The sequence below is a fragment of the Ammodytes marinus genome, assembly GCF_949987685.1.
Source record: "Ammodytes marinus genome assembly, chromosome: 13".
NCBI classification, from domain to species: Eukaryota; Metazoa; Chordata; class Actinopteri; order Uranoscopiformes; family Ammodytidae; genus Ammodytes; species Ammodytes marinus.
The window spans coordinates 6343360-6361523 of NC_137217.1; the positions used below are offsets into that span (position 1 = coordinate 6343360).

The 18164-nt window shown below is 40.3% G+C and overlaps 1 protein-coding gene across 2 annotated transcripts in view; it reads left to right on the forward strand.

Moving 5' to 3' along the window:
* The window catches only part of LOC307259189 (neurocalcin-delta A), a 64809-nt gene that overhangs the window by 28987 nt on the left and 17658 nt on the right, over positions 1–18164 (forward strand). The gene's annotated exons all lie outside the window — the stretch shown is intronic.

The window sequence follows — 18164 nt, forward strand, 5'->3', positions numbered from 1 at the left end:
CTGCGTGTCTCAAACAAAAGCCTGCCAGCCCACATTTAGCCCCAGTACGGTTGGGGGGAAAGGGAAATGTGCATGACAGGTGGTTTGGATCTCCATACAATACTCCCTGCTCTCTCTCTCTCTCTCCTTCTATCTCTACTCCACTTCTCTAGAACTTTATCCCTCTCTCTCTCTCCCTCCCTCCTCCAACCTAATGAAGTGGAGACAGGCCAAGAGCATGTAACAGGTCTTTGTTAGTGTCTGTAGTCTCCTAATCGCACCACTCCGTCCAATTAGATGTTCAGCGCAGTGCAGACCATTACGACACAAATGATCATTCGCTGTGCCGATTAGATTGAGATTTGCTGTTTGGTTTTTGGACAGAGGTTGTTGTGACGTAATGCCTCATATCTCCCATTTGAATACAAGCACTTTTGATCAGTGCAATGCATGAGTTTAGACAAAGCTCGAGCAAATAGACAGTAGATAACGAGGGCTTGATCAGTATTGGTGATCTTGCACTTATCTCTCCTAAATGGGATTGCTTGTTTCATCTGGGGTTTTGTTTTCACGGGGATCACAGAAGGAAACTGCAAATAATATTCATTTTGACACTCTAGTTACCTCCAGGGAGAAGTCGTGTTCAGCAGTTCCAAATGTCTTGTAAGCCTGAGGCTGCATCATTCACAAGTGTCTTCCTGTTGTAATAAAATACTAAAAGAGGCCATTTTGAGTAAAGAATGGGTATGTTTGTCTATCAAGTTAATGTTTTGCACATGCCTAGTGTTATTGCATTTGCTGTGTGTGTGTGTGTGTGTGTGTGTGTGTGTGTGTGTGTGTGTGTGTGTGTGTGTGTGTGTGTGTGTTACAGCCTTTACACTGAAGAATGAGCCTCTGTCTGCCACAAACACCTCTAACACACCGCCAGTAGCTTTATCTGACATCCTGCTGTGGTGGATAATTCTCTTGACACGGGTCTCTCTGTGTGTGTGTGTGTGTGTGTGTGTGTGTGTGTGTGTGTGTGTGTGTGTGTGTGTGTGTGTGTGTGTGTGTGTGTGTGTGTGTGTGTGTGTGTGTGTGTGTGTGTGTGTGTGTGTGTGTGTGTGTGTGTGTGTGTGTGTGTGTGTGTGTGTGTGTGTGCGTGCGTGTGCTGTTGAAAGAAAGATCTCACAGACAAACATAGCAGCCAAATATATAATTAAACCGAAAATGAGTACACTGATTTAATGAATTGAAGCTGAAAATGATCCTTAGCTTTTATCTCAGTTAATTGTGTCAATAATCAATGTACTTGCCTTGTTTTAATTGATGTGTGTGAGGCCAAAGCTGTGCGTGAACCCTCTTGACACTAACTGTAAGCTACACAAAGACACAAACATTAAAGCTATAGTGCATACCTTTTTCATATAAATGAATGTCGGTTACATACAAGCCACCGCTAGACAAGTTGACACAAAGTCTATTAAGCCTATCAGCTCCTCAGAACTCTCTCTGTATTTCTCAGTATGGCAGCGTTAACAAACTGGTGTCGAACCCCCGACACTGGCGCAGGAGCTCAATAGCTCAGAAAAATCCCCAAGAAGCGTCCATCCAAGAAATGTTTCAGTCTTTGATTGACTACTGCTAAGATAAAAACCCTGGACGTACCAGGCTTACCTACACAGATTTTCCATCTATTGTCTCAGGGTGTGACATTATCTCTGTCAGGTGCTCTGTCTTACAGTGGTATAACTGCTTTACGGATATCGGACTGACTGCTCCGATATTAAAAAATAAAATAAAAATTATAATTTTTTATTTTTTTTTACTTAAAGGCCTACTTCACCGGTTTGAATATGAAGGTGTATTGAATTCTGAGATCCTATGTAGTATAAATGTGCAAAAAAAAAATTATCGGTTCATCCTAGCCTGAGAAAAGGCAGAAAGAGTGTTACTTACTTTGTAAATATTACTGTGATGTCACAGTAAAAGACATCACAGTAATATTTACAAAGTAAGTTTTCTTTTTAACCCTATATTTCTCTTTCTGTGATGTCACGAGAAAGAGAAATATAGGGTTAAAAAAAACACTCTTTCTGCCTTTTCTCAGGCTAGGATGAACCGATTTCTATTTTTTTCGCACATTTATACTACATAGGATCTCAGAATTCAATACACCTTCATATTCAAACCGGTGAAGTAGGCCTTTAACTATGAAAGAGCGAACGAGCCGTGTGAGCGTGCGCTGGCGTTCGGTGGAGGGAGGGAGGACACCACTTTCTAATTAGACATACAGTACATATCAGTTTGTTAGCCAGTGAGCTAACCAAAGCTAACCCAAGTCAAGGAAGTGGAGAGGCTTCTGCACTGTGACAAATTCTACTATGTAAAATACAGCCAGAGAGAGGAAGAATGTTCCGACAAACAGACCACCACATATTCTAGTGGGGCAGAAGTGATCATTGAGAAGGATTATTTTTGTGTGACTCTATAATTTATATTTTCATTAAAAGATTGCATAGTCTGCCTTTAAGATAAACCTATATTCATTTGTGTATATTTCTTGCTCCTTTAAATTAGAATTGCTTAAGCCTTCCAAGCCTTACACATAACATCACCACCGACAAACAAAATCATAATAATTATGATATCGTATCGGACAGCATCGGTATCGGCCGATATCCAAAACCCATATATCGGAATCGGATCAGAATTAAAAATAGTGGATTGGTGCATCCCTAATTAGAACTCTGTTCTAGGGACTGGACAATGAAAGGAATTTGTCAGGATTTTATCAGGAATTACGTTTTTTTTATTTTTTTGTAACACTGGTAAAATGTTAATCCTAAAATTCTATTATCCAGTTAATCATTAAAATTCACACGTCTATATCATGAGCAAACTGTATTGATCTCCTGATCTACTTTGCATTGCATCTTTCCAGCCATTCCTAAAACCCAAAACAGTAAGCATCGCTGAAGGCTCTGCTAGCTGATTGTATTCCCCACAAAAACAGTTGATATTTTAAGATTGTTCGATTGTTTTCACTAAAGAAAACATGTTTGATTCAAAAAAAATATTTGGTCTATGCAAAATGTCAGTAATTCCAGAATGTTTCCGATCCATTTTTAAGAATATTTTGATGATGTTCTGGATAATATCATTAATCACGCTTATTCACTACATGAACATTTCATATTATCCCATGCACTCAGATCATCTGCACCAGCTGTGTGAAAGTGTGTGAGTTTGTGAGAGAGAGAATTTGTCAGTGGGAACAAATGGGGATCTAGTGTTGCATTAGGTTTAAAATAAAAGTCTCCGTAGATTTCTGTATCATGGAAAAAGATGACTTGACCGAGTGTCTATCTGCAACATGGTTGTATTTGTATGTCATGCCCACATCTCTGTAACCGGGATAACACAGTTAAACTCTGCTCCACACAAACTTAGCTGAACTGCAGGACCCATGGTTTTATAACATCCTGTTTTGTACTTGAGGGAGTCTGGGTAACTCTGGTGGAAACTAACTTGAAGGCAGTTTATGTAACTATTGGATTTATGAGGAGAGCCAGCGATGGAGAGAGAAACAGAGAGAAGAAGAAAAAAGAGATAAAGTGAGAAAGACACTGGGACATAAGACATGAGACAGACACTTAGGGAGACAGTTATGTTTTTCCTTTCTAGATTCCCCTCTCTCTTTTATCAGATGGTGAATAATAGCAGCCTTAAGTGGTGGAGTATTTAGAAAAACCAGCCGGCCATATCAAGAAGCGCATGGCTCCATCTTTGATGTATTAAACGTGGGTTAATATTCAGAGAAAGAGATTGTTTCTGATCGTTTTATATGTCCAATTCAATGCCAGTAAAACATTTCGAGGGCTTTTTGCCTTAGAGAGCATCAAATTACTACTGACATACATTCCATCTTTTCTTCATGGCTTTGATAGAAACCAAAAAGGCACCTGCTCATAAAACATTGTTCCACAGCATTGCCACCGCTCAAAAACCTCTCATTTGTTAAATAGAGCCAAAAAACTTGTCATGGTATGATTTATAGTTTTGCATAGCGGACGGATGCCGTTTTAAAGTGGAAAATGTGAGTCCTGTTGACATGAACACCCACTCAACAAAAGCACCGTTCTGGTCTCAGATGGGGAACTAGATTGACTGAGTGAACTAGATGTCACATTTAGACAAAAAAAAGTGGAGGGGTTACACAACTCTGTGAGACCTACTGTACCATTTTGCAATAATATATATTCAACAATGGTAATGGAGCTACTTTAAACTCAATTTTAAAATGTGTTTGTGCAATGTACAGTAAAATAGCAGTTCATAAGGTGTGGAAGTGTTGATGACTGTAACTGCTTAATGTACCTAGGTGGCTGGGACATCTCTCACTACTAAGTTTACACTCACCTTAAAGGTCAGAACAAAGATGAGTAAGCAACTGAAACTCACAGCACTGTTAGGCTTTCTGTAGAGGTTGTTAGAGTTCATAGTTACTCACTGTCATAGCATCGCAACACAAATGGATGTGTCATACTATCATCAGACTAGGGCAGTGCATTGGCAATGACTTCACGATAAGATACGCATCACGATACATGGGTTATGATATATATCCCGATACATTGCGCTGCGATTCATATTGCGATATTCCAAATAGTTCACTGAAAATGTAAAAATACAACTGACAAACAAAGTTGCTTTGTACAATCTGGAAGGTCTTCATACATCACATCACATATTGATAATTCAGTGGACAAATTGAATCAAAACAGTTTATTTCAAAACTTTAATTCAGATTCAAAACCTGGCAATTCAGAGCAAATAACCAAACTGCTCCATCTACAGGAGCGGAGGTTGAAGTTCACAATCCGATTTTTGTTGAGTTGATGATACGATACGTGTATCGCGAAAATAAATACCGCGATATATTGTCATATTGATATTTTAGCACAGCCCTACATCAGACTTTTTTATTTTGTTTTAATTGCATACAGTATCACATTGAAATTTGACTTCCATTAAGGAAACTGTCCACCAACACTACCAGCAGCGGTATAATGGGATTAAACACAAAGCAGTTCAATCATTGACCCTGCAGTCTCCATCACTGGATGTGTGACAAACTGCAGTAGTGTTAGTCCTCACATGAATTCTTAGAAGATTATTTTTCAATGGCTGGGCTAATGCAAAAGATGATCATAAATGTAAAATTTATCCGGAAATGGTGATAAGACCATTTATGTTGGGCTATATTTGACCCAAAGATGACAATTCACTCCCTAGGCAGAGGACAGTGGACATGAGTGGATAGGAATAGCACTAAATGACATGTCCCCCCAGAGCAGCAGCGTATAAATAACTCTGCATCCCCCTATGAAAGCATTCGTATCCGTGACGCATGTTGAGTGAGAGCTCGCAGAGAAAGCCACAGCGGTGGTGTGTTGGACAGGCAGCTGGTCAGCCACGCTCTTGTCATTCTCCAATAGGCTTCTTTACAATGGGGTCATAGGTCTTAACTAAAGTCCAGTCCCAATGGGGTGCAGAAAGCCCCCATCGAAAGGGTCCCACAAACAATGTTACACACACTGATATATAACCTTGCCCTGGCCTATATGGTCCAAGGCTTTGGTTTAGGGGGATTTATGGGAAACAGATGTTTTTCATTTGAACCACAGAGTGGAATTTACACACACACACACACTCACACACACACTCACACACACACACACACACACACACACACACACACACACACACAATGTCATGTCATGCTATGCTACACACAAAAGAAAGAGTTATTTTTCTGTGAGCTGTCGCTATCTAGAGTATATTTATTGGTGGCACTTTCCACTGCAACAAGGGATCTCCCCTCCCGCCATCGCTGAGAACGTTTCACACAATCAGTTTCATGACACCACACAACACGTTACAACTCAACAGTTCAGATACTCATTAGAAGTCAGTGTGTTTAACAATGGGACTTTTTTTGCGAACGCTTTCACGGGATCTGAATTCAGTCGAATGTGTGTTTAGCTGCGTGATGTTACTGCCACGCGTGTCATTTTGTGTTAGTCCTGGCTGAGATTTATTTCTCACACTAAGAAAAAGCAGAGAGACAGAAACTGAACTGCTGTGGCATGCCTATTGCCACAACGCCAGCAAAACTGCAGACCATTGCCAGACACTTGACCATCACAGTTCACACACTTGTGATAATGCTGTTGGACATCTTGTAACCAGATTAGATAGATAGCATTAGGCATGCTATTAAATAGTGCAGTGGTTTCATTTTCTTTTCTATCTGTATTTGGCAACACAGATAAAAGGCAGCTGGATCTTCATTCATAATTTTTACTGTTTTTATAATGTGTTTAAGTTGTATTTGTTGTCTCTGTAATGTATGTACTGTCTGTCTGTATGTTTGTGTTGTACTCACTAGCCCTAACTCTAATATATTCAAGTAAACAGAATATTTTGTTGCTTTGTCTCTGCTGTTTCAGTTGTTAGTTCAGATTTGGAAAGGATGGTATCAATACACATCAGGCTACAACATACAGTATTCAGTGGTGGTAGTTAATGGATTCAGGGAATTAATAAACCCAGGCACACTTTTGTTAATGTTTCCGAGAAAGCTGGAAGACAACAGCATCTCATTTCAGTGGAAGCCATTACATGAGAAGGATATTTATCCTCAAGAAGATTAGTCTTGTCCACTTTGTGTATTCGTCAGAAACCTCATTAAGCTTAATAGTGTTCAGTAAAACTACTGCTTGGACTGCCCTTTTCCATTTGAAGGCTGTTTAGTATTTATACCAAAAACAGCTCTACATTAAAAAATACAAAAGACTTGTGGCAACAGGTGTCAGAGAGAAGCTAAGTCCAGTGTGTATCCATTAGCTTAAAGGCTTATTAAACCACTGAAAAGTGACTGATAATACCACAAGAAAGGATTTTTTTACGATGTACCTTAGTCATAATTGAAGAAATATGCTGTTTCAAAACCATCTCTTCATTACTAAACGTAGTCTCACTGGGGCCTGGATGTGTGTCAGCTTGTCCCTCACTGTCCGGATGTGGACCATGAAGACTTACAGTAGAAACACATGGTACTGGGTCACTGTACACTCATCATAGATAAGGACTGTAATTAGATACTTCACTCCTCTTAACTTAATTCAACATCAAATTTGATCTTTTTGATAACTAACTGTACTAGCGCATAACATTTTATTATATAAAACGTTTTTGGGTCAGAAAAGAGAAGAAATAGGGAATGGTGAAATGTGGATTTTGATTTGATAACCATGAAAAAAGGGGTTAGCGTCGCCATTATTAGTAACCTTACTGTTGTTCTGCCTTTCACATGGAGCACAGAAGCAACTCCCAGCCACTCTGGAAGATGGTGAATTATTAACAATATGTAGAGTGTGCAAGTTATTTCCCCAAAGGCAGTGTTGCAAATGACAGTGTGGCAGCCATAGGAGGAGGTGATGGATCTCAGATACACCTACTTAGAATTCCCCAGTGCTTGCGTAGATCTTTGGCGGTAAGGATGCATTCCTTACTGGGGTGTATATGTGATGTGAAAGTATAAGAGTGCTGCCAATGAATAGAATCACTTGAATGCAATCTCAGCTTGGCTGTCAGAAATGAAGATGCTATCGCGTATATTGAAGTAGAGTTTTTCCTTGTCGTGTGCAGCAGGGTTGTATGTTGTTTTGGAAATTGTTAGCATTACAGATAGAGATACTGTAAGCCCACAGAGATTAGTGTTTCACTGAAGCTGGTTTTTCACTGATGCTAGTTATCTGCACAGTAACTACACATAGAGACGTCCTTATGGGGGTTTAGTCATGATATAACCACATGAACTGTAAAGAAAAAAACGGAAATCTTAATATTTCTCTTGATAAAAAGTTTCATATAGACCTGGAGTCGGTTTCTAAGGAGCTGATCTACTGTGGCGTGGATTGTATTTTTTGTATAGATTTTTTTAATATTTGGTCTGATATTTGTGACTGAATTTGGTAACTAATGATATCACTAGTGTGTTGCCCATAGGAGACATACCAATCAATCTAGAGTTTCTCCTTAAGTTAGCTTTGTTTTTACAAAATTCACCTCTGTATAGGAAGCTATACAGTCCAACACATCTCTCTATCTTGGATGTCACCCAACTTAGAGCCTTTTCGCCACCTTTTCTGGCAGTTTCAGTGCAAAGTGCTTTGCATGTAAAAAGTGCAAGCTTTTGGTTGCTGCCATGTTGTTCTGGTAAAAGAACATTTACTAGTTGTTGTGTTCTACCGCCAGAATTCAAGTGGTTGCTGACTAATGGTTCAGTTTGTTAAGTGTATTTACTCAGCTGTAAGCTTTACGCTCTTTCCTGTCAAATACTAAAAAAAACGGGTCCAAGTTTGTTGAAACATTCTTTATCCAGTTATTGAAGGTCTCTCAGCCAGTCTTATGGTTTGTCCCAATCTTTAAAAAATAGAAGCTAAATCTTCCTGTTCAAATTAAATGAAGCCACACCTGCATCAGTCTCTCATATAGTGTTTTTAAACTGTCATTGCAATTGTTCACCCACCCACTGTATTCCTACAGTATATTGGCTTCTTTTTCTCATGTCTAGTCTACCTAACCATATTGCTTGCTGTGCATCCTAACTACCTATTTCCGCTTCTACGTATGAAACAAGAAGCTGGTGCTGCGGCTGCTCCCATTACAATTAAATCACTGTGCTTAGGGTTTTTTTTACAAGACAGCAGCACGCACTTCCAGCTGTACACAAGTACACAGACTCGGACGTAAGCACAGGAAATGACTCATTCAAACTGCCTGCCTGTCTACATACTCAGTCATAATCTCAACACTCCCAGAAGAAAGAAGAGTTCACAGTTAAACACATCCCAGTTCCCTGGGTTCATCCTGACCCATAACCTCCACGTTGATGCAACTTCCGTTCCGTTTGCTATTTTCCGTGATGTTAAATCCTGTTTCTATATTTTTCTTTGACCACAGGAAGTAGTGTGAGCTTTCGTTGCCTCCCTAGGGGCATTCTTCAATCGGAACCATCTCCAGGCCCAGGCTCTACCCCAAGGCACATTTCTCTTTCTGACCCTTGTCTCTCATAAAGCATCCACTGTTAAGGCTTGATAACTAGACCTTGCCCTCTTAAACAACCATACATTCTCCAGCTGCTCTTATAGTACCTCTTCAAACATCTTTTATCAGTTATAGTTTGCCGTTTGGCACATTTTACAGCCATCCCACTTCATCTGTCACAATGCTAATGGAAATTTATATCCAGCAGGTGTGTGACTGGGAGTGGGAGTGGGAGGCAGTTCTGTTTTTATCACCAGGCATCAGTTTTTATGGAAAATTCACTTTGAACAGACCAAGCATAACCAAAACAGGCAGTTGGCGTGTTAAACATTTAAAGTCACAGAAAGTTTTCAGTTTTCTTCATTGTGCCCATAGTGTGGGGTGATATTTACTTCAGATGTGTTCCATACCCAGATGGCATCAATAAAAAATCAATGAAAACCATGAAGATGAGAACGTGCTAAACCGACAGGCTTTAAAGTGAAGTTTTTTGAAGCCACCGAACTCTATCACAGAACCAAAATAACTACAGCAAGACACAGACAAACATCTATTGGGAACCAGGAGTTAGTCATCCATCCAATTACCCAGGTCAAGGCAGACAGAGGGCTCCCACCAGGGCACCCCCGACAGGGAGCCAGACAAATTGGTTGTGACCTATTACATAGTGGGGGTCCTTTCTCTGTTAGACAAAGAGGAAGTGAAGAAGAAGAGAGATTGCTCGCAGTCATGCAACCAGAGCTGAGTCACATGATTGTCCAAACTAAAGAGTCGTCAAATCGGACTCAGTGGAGAAGTTGCCTAATCCACTGTTATCCTGGATCCTTACAAATTGATACATCTCATGCTTGAAAGCCAGCCATGAAAACCATTACACATGTTATATAATCCCTATTCCAAATTATTCCTCCATCAGGGTTAATAACACAGACGTACAGGCAACAGTAGCCCCAGATCTCAGCATGGGTGAAATTACTTACTTAAAGATGAAGTAAGCGGTTTATTTATGTTAATATAAGTGTAAAATCGCTCTTTATTCATACAGTGATCACTTACATAATGTGCGCGTTTCATAAAGCCGATCTCTCAGTCAGCTGCTTTGCATGTAATCGGCAAATAACCTTATCGGAGTATCCCGAAATTTTTATCCAATCAGAAGAGAGAACGCTACAAACCGACACTCGTCTCACTTAGTATATACACTCCATGGTCTCACTGCCGGTGCACGCCAGAGCAACAGATGGGTGAATGTGTATGCGCTTACAATGGCGGAGCAGGTAAAAATCCTTCCCAATGTCTGTTTTGATGGTTTTTATCATGTTTTATCACACTTATGGATCTGAGATGATGCTAGATAACTTGCTGCTTGAAGACCGCAGTGCATTAATGTGGTGACGTAGGGACGAGCGAGGGGACTGCTAACTGCAGTAACTGACAGGAAGTTAGCTAAAAGAACCATTCCGCTTACAGCACCTTTAAGGCTGATGATGAATTTGACCTGACGAAGTGTGTCATCTTGTGCTTCTCCCTGGTTTACTCTTCTTCTCTTGAATCAATAGTCACAATGTTTGGTTGCCTTCCCCTCCTCCTTCTATCAGGCCTGTTACCATAGTAACCCAATGAAGGCTAAAGAGGCCATTTAAATGTAAAACAAAGGGCTCGGAATATCGACCGTGGGCAGCTTCGAACTAATCAGCTAGCGACCCTTGTTAGTCTGACACAACTTCAACTATAGTGTTTGTCTGCTCTCTCAGGTTTGCTGTTGATTTGATAGGAGGAAACTTGCACAATATTTTAATTTTTTGCTAATGGAGAAAAGGCAAAGAATCAATGAGTCAGAGCTTTGAAAGGTTGGCTTTACCCCAAGTAGTACAAACTCATCTGCCCCACTCTTGGGTCAACCCCTCTACCCAGCTACTGCCTGGCTGCCTGCCAGTGCCTGTCTCTGCTCTCCCCATCTTGCCTCCCGGTTGCAGAGCATTTTTTTTAAGTTTGAGGGGAGAGTTTTGTCCTTTTGGAGGCCTCTCTGGAAGACTTGTTTTCGCTTAGAACTTTGGTAAAATCCCTTATTGTGGTTCAGTAATGCATTTTTTGGAATCATGCACAAGTACCAGAAAAAAAGCTTGATACAGTGGTTCCATGGTGCTTAATAATCCTGGTTAAACAGTGTGACATGTGTGATGAATTACCAATAAATGGCATGAATTGTCCCAGGGCTTTCCTGCTGGGACAGGAAAAGGGAACTTGCGGGTATCTCTTAGGGCCCAGTAGGATGTAGGCAGACACAGTCATCATCCGTTCATCAGCATTTTCCTTTTTTTCTCCTTTATTTTAATCTCTATTTTTGGGTGTGTCTTTCTGTGTCCGTCTTGGCCCCACCTCCCCACCCCCGCCTCTCTGTTGTCCATGCCGACCATTGTTCTGGAGAATCAAGCTGCTTTGCCTAAGTGTACAGAAGAAGATACTCCCCCATCCCCTTTTACTTGGAATCTTTCCCTCTCTTTACATTAATCTGTCCTCTCTTTTTCTTTCACTCCCCACAATACCAAAACTCTTTCCTCATGGTTGCCCATCACTCCCTTCGTGTGGTTGGCAGTGCACTCATATAATGGGTTTCATCCCAAACCACTTTTGTGTTATTCATTGAAATGACAGCATCACCACTTCCCATTAACAGCTATTTACAGTGGGTAGAAAAAGATGTATGGGTTAATAACAGTTTAATAAGGAGCATATGGATACATTTATTGGCCCTCAACCATTTGACGCAAAAAGGTCAACTACTTAAAACAAAGGGTCAGCAAATTATAATGTAGCAACTTGTTATACAAAGTACTTCAAGGAGCGATGTGCTCTAGCCCACCTACGCTCAATGTAAAACCTTGTTGTGACACAGTAAATAAAGCTTGCCATTGACTTGCTACATTTATATGCAAAATCACAAGTTACACCAGAGGTTTCTTTTGATACATGATTCAACGTCCTAGACTGTATGCAGAGTTTACTGGTGAGTGTTCCAGTCTGATCGAGAGTTAAACAGAGTTAACCCTGTGTCCAGCTGGACTTTAAAAGGCTTTACAGAGGGCAATGGATTTAGTTATTTTCTCTAAGATGTGTTAGCATGCTGGGATACATGAAGTGAATTCATTAGGTCAGCATGGGGGCCCATCTTTGCGTGCAGCCATTGACATGAGGGCCCAACTATCTAAACTACTTGCTACCATCTAAAAAAGTTAATAACAAGTGATTATTACTTTGAGTTGTAAATCCATTGACATTATCTGGAGGTTTCCTTAACGTAAGAGTGAAACTGTCCTAGTTTCACTCTTACATCCACACAGTTCTACTAGTCTTCTCCATCTGAGCTCCTGACTCGACAGGAATTCCCTGCAGCTGGACATTAAGCCCTTTTAACCCATTTGCAACAGCTGGTGCTATGGGTTTTCAAAAGGCCGGGGTGAGGGGTTCTTGTGTTCTTAGTTTAATCTGTTTTCCTTTGTGCATTTATATTTCAGGTCTGGTGATCTACTGAATGTGTTCTTCTGGTGAAAGAGGGCAAGCTTGAATATTTATTTGGTCAGACGTAATACTGGAGATAGTGTTTCTCACTGTAGTGTATATGCCCCTTGTTCCATTGGTGTGGTTTTCTCTTCCTTTATTGTACTTAAAAACCAGTCTGACTCAACATCCACAATCCACTGACTCAGTTGGCATACGATAGGAGACTCTTAAAGTCTGCCAACCTGTAAGCAATGCTCAAATTCAGTTGCAGTTAAATATACTAATGATTGAATTGAATTGATTAAGGTAAGAAGGATGGTCTCTGGAGTAACTGCTTAAAATAAGGGAACACGTGCAGTGTAGACCTTTAACATTTGGTTTGATCACTGAAGGCTACTTGCTACTCACCTCACACACCTGCAGCCACCTATACACCCTCCTAACACACAGACACACACATCCCACCCTCTTTGATTCTGTGTATTTGACATCAAGAAGTGTGTGTGTGTGTGTGTGTGTGTGTGTGTGTGTGTGTGTGTGTGTGTGTGTGTGTGTGTGTGTGTGTGTGTGTGTGTGTGTGTGTGTGTGTGTGTGTGTGTGTGTGTGTGTGTGTGTGTGTGTGTGTGTTTGTGTTTTTGTGCCCATGCGTGTGTGAACTAACCCGGCGCACTCAGCCAGACAGCTCATCAATGGCTGTGAGATTTTCGCCGAAGGTTACTATGGTAACTGCAGTGAAATTGCTTCATACGAAAGAGCAAATTGTTCACGAGTAGGATGATATAAAACAGAGGGTGAAGAATATGGGAACAGGTAACAGGCATGGAGGAGGAGAAAGACAAGGACTTTATGAATGGAATAGAGAGGGAAAGGAAGGTTTGTTGAGAAGAAAAAGTGGGAGCAAGATATGTATTAAAGAGAATAAAAAACAAGGGTTATGTCAGTAAAGGTTCAAATGGAAATGACCATTTTGACATTTTGTCTCGTTCTGATTTCATCACTGCATCAGTCTCTCTCCTATCTGTGTGAGAGAGCTGTCTCATAAATGTATTCATACGACATCAACACAATCACGGTGCTCACAGCCTAGGATGAGGGACACAGGCTTTGTGTGTTTTACATAGAAAGTGTTTTGTGTATAGCAGAACTGGCTTGAGAATACCCGCAGCTATAAGGCTGTTACATACTCCGCGAGAAGAAAGAACAAAGTTCTCGGTGACAGAGCTGCGAGAAGTTCTTTCTGGTCTGACATTACATACTTCACGAGAACTCAACTGCCGAACTACTCACCGCGGCGCATTATTACCATGGTAATTGACTCAGTAGCGCCAGCTGATTTCACTTCGCTTTCCTCATTGACTTCAGACTGACCAATCACACAATAGTTCTCGGACAAGCTGCGAGAAGAAAGTTCGGCCCGGGTGATGTGTCGAGAACAAGCTGCGAGAACAGCTAAACAAGAGCTGAGAGAAGAAAATGACGTCATTTTCTTCTCGCAGCTCTGTCACCGAGAACTTTGTTCTTTCTTCTCGCGGAGTATGTAACAGGCTTTACTGGTGAGCGTGTGTGCATGTGAAGTGGTTAGGTTGTTATAATGTGAATGTTTTTTTTTCCTTTATTGTGGGAATTACCAGGAGAGCAGCATTGAGAGATAATAGAAGAGTGTGAGGTGATGTATAGTAGGGCCTATATGGTGCAAACAACTCAGTCGGGTAGGGTGGTGCAAGACCATGCAAGGCCTTATAAGTTATTAAACTCAAAAGGTTTTTTTATCTGATGTAAGCGATGCAATGGGAGTTTTTCCTGAGATTATATGTTCTGGACCCAAGGAAAGATTACATTGGAACTCGTGCTTTTTACCGGAAATATTTTAAAACTGGACATGGCGTATATGAGAGATGTGTATGATGGGCCTATTCAATACGTTTTGAAATATCCCACTTGATGTAAGAAGAAGACCCCTTCCAGAATATAGAGTTTTGTTGTTTTCCAGGTATACATATGTGTTTTAATCTTCTGCTGATATAGTTACATTCAATTCATTTTCCCAAATAGTCAATCCCTCAAGTCTCTCTCTCTCAACTCTGAGGTTATGCACATTTTGATGACTGTAGCTTCTCTGTTACAATTCAGTTCTATTGTACGGCTTTTTTTCTGGACTTGATGTAGTTTTTCCCAAGTCTTTATTTGACATAGTGGACAGTAATCCAAATGAGTCAGAAGTCATCTTTGAGCAATGTGAGAAATGCATTGTTGTGGTAATAGTTTAGCACAATCTTTGCTAGACCTCAACACATTGCTGCAATAGTTTCTTCAGTTTGCTTTGTTGTCTAATATGACCCCAAGGACTATGGTATCGCACTTGATCCAAATACAACACTTTTTGTCTTGGAAATGTTAAGAACTTTGTTGAGATAGAATTTTGTACCTCTTCAACAGTGCTTCCTTGTCCTCAGACCTAAGAAATTAGACTACAATGAATTTTCTTTTCTTAGGTCTTCCTAAAAAATAACCTAAAATAACAAGTTTAAATTTCTCTTCATCATCAGTTGTACTTGCTCCTCAGAGTCACTGCAATTTCTCATTTGGAAAGTAGGTCTAAGAAGTTGGCTTTAGTATTCCAGGACCAGAAGAACGTGTATGTGTGATTTGTAAATGAAATACATCCAGATGAGAATTTTCTAAAGGTAACTTTTGCTTCATCCACCTGGGTGAATAAAACCCTTGTTTTCAAGACTTGTACCTCATTCATCAGCTCATCTCCTCTTTGATTGGTCGTGGTGAAGATCCTTTGTGAAACGTGTTCATAATTGTTCTTGTTGCAGCATTAGTTATACTATAAAACATGCTCATGTATATAAGGGCGAGTCTCCTCCATTCTTTATGTTTTATTAGCCATGCTATTGTCTATGGCAGGCCATGACTTTGGTCCTGACTGAATGATCTCAATAACTGAGACTTTTGAACATCCCCAGATGAATCCTACTGATTGTGATCCCCTGACTGTTCCTCTAGCCACACTGGGAGGTTGATATTTAAGGTTTTGAGTAAAATGTTCTCAAGAACTATTCAATGCATAGACCTACAGCTTCAGCTCTTCTTTCTGTTCAATGATAGCATGCTAACAGCCACACAAAGCTCCTACCATAAATTTGGACTGTGTTTGTCAAAAAAAATTTGCTCCTGTTTTATGTTGTTTAAGTAACAACCAAATGCTATTATGCACCCAATGTGTTCTGCAAACAGCCATCATCAATCAATCAGAGATTGGTCTAGTGGTCTAAGTAGCTGTATTTAGAAACAACTTAACCATCTGAGCACAACTAGCCCGTTGATGTGGAAAGTTAGTTTGAGATATAGTTATGAGAATGTTTAAGCATTCCACCCCCAATCCAACTGTGAGAAGGTAGCTTCCTACACCTATCACCTATTCTGAAGCGTGAGCCACAGAAATGTTTCTGTCACTCAGCAGTGCCTACTCATTTAAATGTCGGCTGCTGTCAATCTCAAATTTACAGCATAGTACATTATACAAGCTTGTGTTACTTTACAGCACATTGACAAACAATCAAACACAAAGCTTTATATTTCTGTCTGCCTTCCTACATTCATCTCCTCAGTATATAACTCCAACATAAAGCAAACCAAATTTGATCGAAATGTAAAAATTAAAACCAAAAACTGCAACAAAACAAACATCATTCTAACATAATGTTTGACATAATTAAGTAAATGTACTTATTCCAAAGGCCTAATATTACTAAGACAGCCTGGCTCTCACGAGAATAGAGTTATGAGCACACAAACGCACAGACGAACAGCTGAAATGATAATCCATGTCATAACACAAGTGGGTTGCCAGCAGCATCCTCAGTTGGCTGAGCATGTCGTCAGGAGTAACAGGGGGGTTCCAAAACGTTACAGACTGGAAATAGAGTGTATTATAACAGGTGACAGGGCACAGTGGCTCAAGGATTAAAGCCTGTGTGTGTGTGTTTGGTCTCTAGGAGTGAACAGGGTCATGGATGTGGATTCCATTAGTGAATGGCCTGACCAAAGAATCAAGTGTAATCACTCTGAGGGTCGAGCTGCCCAGGGTGCAGCTTTAAAAGTTGTCATGGCGTAGAGACAAGTTGAGGTTTTTTTTATACATTCTCGCCCAAACCTTAAGTGGTGCACTTTCAACCGCGATTATGGGACTGAGGACATTGATAAATCCTGATACTACTTGTACCAAGAACATTTCTTTATGTTTTATTTATTTATTTCAGTTTTCAAAAGCCTTGTACGAGCTATGTCATTTATTGTTGAAGGACTTACATTTTGGTGTCTGATTTGTTCTTTAGCCTGGCCTTGAAATGAAAAGGCATCTGGCAAAAGAAGACTAAATGCAAAGTGAATCAGGGTACACTCGAGATAAAACGCTTTTAAAGTATCGATGAAATAAGTGGTCTGAATACCATCCACACATTCTGTGAAGTACTTAGTGAAGAGACTAGAACTCATTGTTTCTTATTCAGAACAAGATTAGAATCCAAATTTGGGTTGGGGTATCATTTATTGGATCGTTTGCCAATAGAAAAAAGCGTTTCTATCCCATTGACTTTGGTGATCAAGGTTTTTTCACTAGTGGTGAGGTTAACATGTGTGCTTTTGAGGAAAACTATTGGATGAATTTCCACAACATTTGGTTCATACTCATGAATGAAGAGGATGTGAGCCTCCCCTTCTGTTACTCTGGATTCCAGTCCCTAGGTTATCTATTTATTTTTTGAAGTACAAGTATATATAGCCTGCATAGCCTGTTAAATCTACTCCAGTAGGGTTATCGCTCCATTCCACATTTTCAATAAGCTGCTGTTTGAATGTTGAGCCTTTGCTCAGTATGGCTGTGCAAACAAAAGGCTGGGGTAGGAGTAAACAAAGCAGGGTGTCAAAAAATAATTCCATGCAACAACAACAACAACAAACAATCTTCAAATTATCCACGCACGACTGTGATTGCTCCACTGGATTGGGACTGTGTCTAACCCAGTCACCAGACCCATTCACATCACCAGCTCTTCTGTAACATTAACCACCTGGCTGGTTATTTTTACTGTGACAGAGCTTTTTCCAGCAGGCTATGACTCACAGTGGATAATTCAACATTCTGATAAGTTATCGCTTCTCAAATATATCCTTGCTTACATTGTGGAATTCATTCTAAGTGGTAAAGTAGCCTTGGTTGAACCTTGAGTGCAAGTCTTTCTTTTTTTTCCTAGTATCTGCCATACTCAACTACACCCTCCCCATCCATGTGAAAGAAAAACGTCTGTCTTTGTCATTTCCTATGGTGTCCTAGGGCATTTGTGTTCAAGGACCTCGCTAGGAGGTTTCGAGTACACAAGTGACTCACTTCCTCAGACGTTACAGAGTGAAGGCCAAGGCGAGGCTAACGGGGCATTTCACGGGACTGAAACACATACTGGACATGAATGCATACAATTAAATAAGTGCATGTGCAGGCTTGTAATTCAATACTTTTTATTGGATGTTTTTTTTTCAGTTTAGAAAGGACAATACACAGAACAACAGGCCCCAACGGAGAA